At 50.6% G+C, this 342-nt stretch overlaps 1 non-coding gene across 1 annotated transcript; it reads right to left on the bottom strand.

Annotated features, from left to right (window-relative positions):
* Positions 1-85: 85 nt before the first annotated feature.
* trnav-aac lies at positions 86-158 on the bottom strand. Its single transcript has one exon. It is a non-coding gene; the product is annotated as a tRNA-Val (tRNA).
* Between the last annotated feature and the right edge of the window lie 184 nt (positions 159-342).

The raw sequence follows: 342 nt of genomic DNA on the forward strand, positions 1-342 counted from the left end.
CGACATGTCCTGATCAAAGATAACTCCAAGATTGCTCACAGTGGTGCTGTTTGACGTTAATCCCGAGACGAGAGACCAAAGGGCATGTTTCCGCCCGGTTTCGAACCGGGGCCCTTTCGCGTGTTAGGCGAACGTGATAACCACTACACTACGGAAACTGCTGAAGACTGCGCGAAGGTCGCGGTTCGATTCCCCGACGGGAGAGTTCGGTTCTCTAGCAGCTGCTGATTATTCACCAAGAAAGACAAAAGTAATACAGCAGCATGGAGGACGTCCATCTGTCTGGGTGAGGATGGGGTTACCTTACCTAATAACAAGAGGACATTGACAAAGCGTATGAGT

This window comes from Micropterus dolomieu, unplaced genomic scaffold, assembly GCF_021292245.1.
Source record: "Micropterus dolomieu isolate WLL.071019.BEF.003 ecotype Adirondacks unplaced genomic scaffold, ASM2129224v1 contig_14974, whole genome shotgun sequence".
In the NCBI taxonomy this organism is placed as follows: domain Eukaryota; kingdom Metazoa; phylum Chordata; class Actinopteri; order Centrarchiformes; family Centrarchidae; genus Micropterus; species Micropterus dolomieu.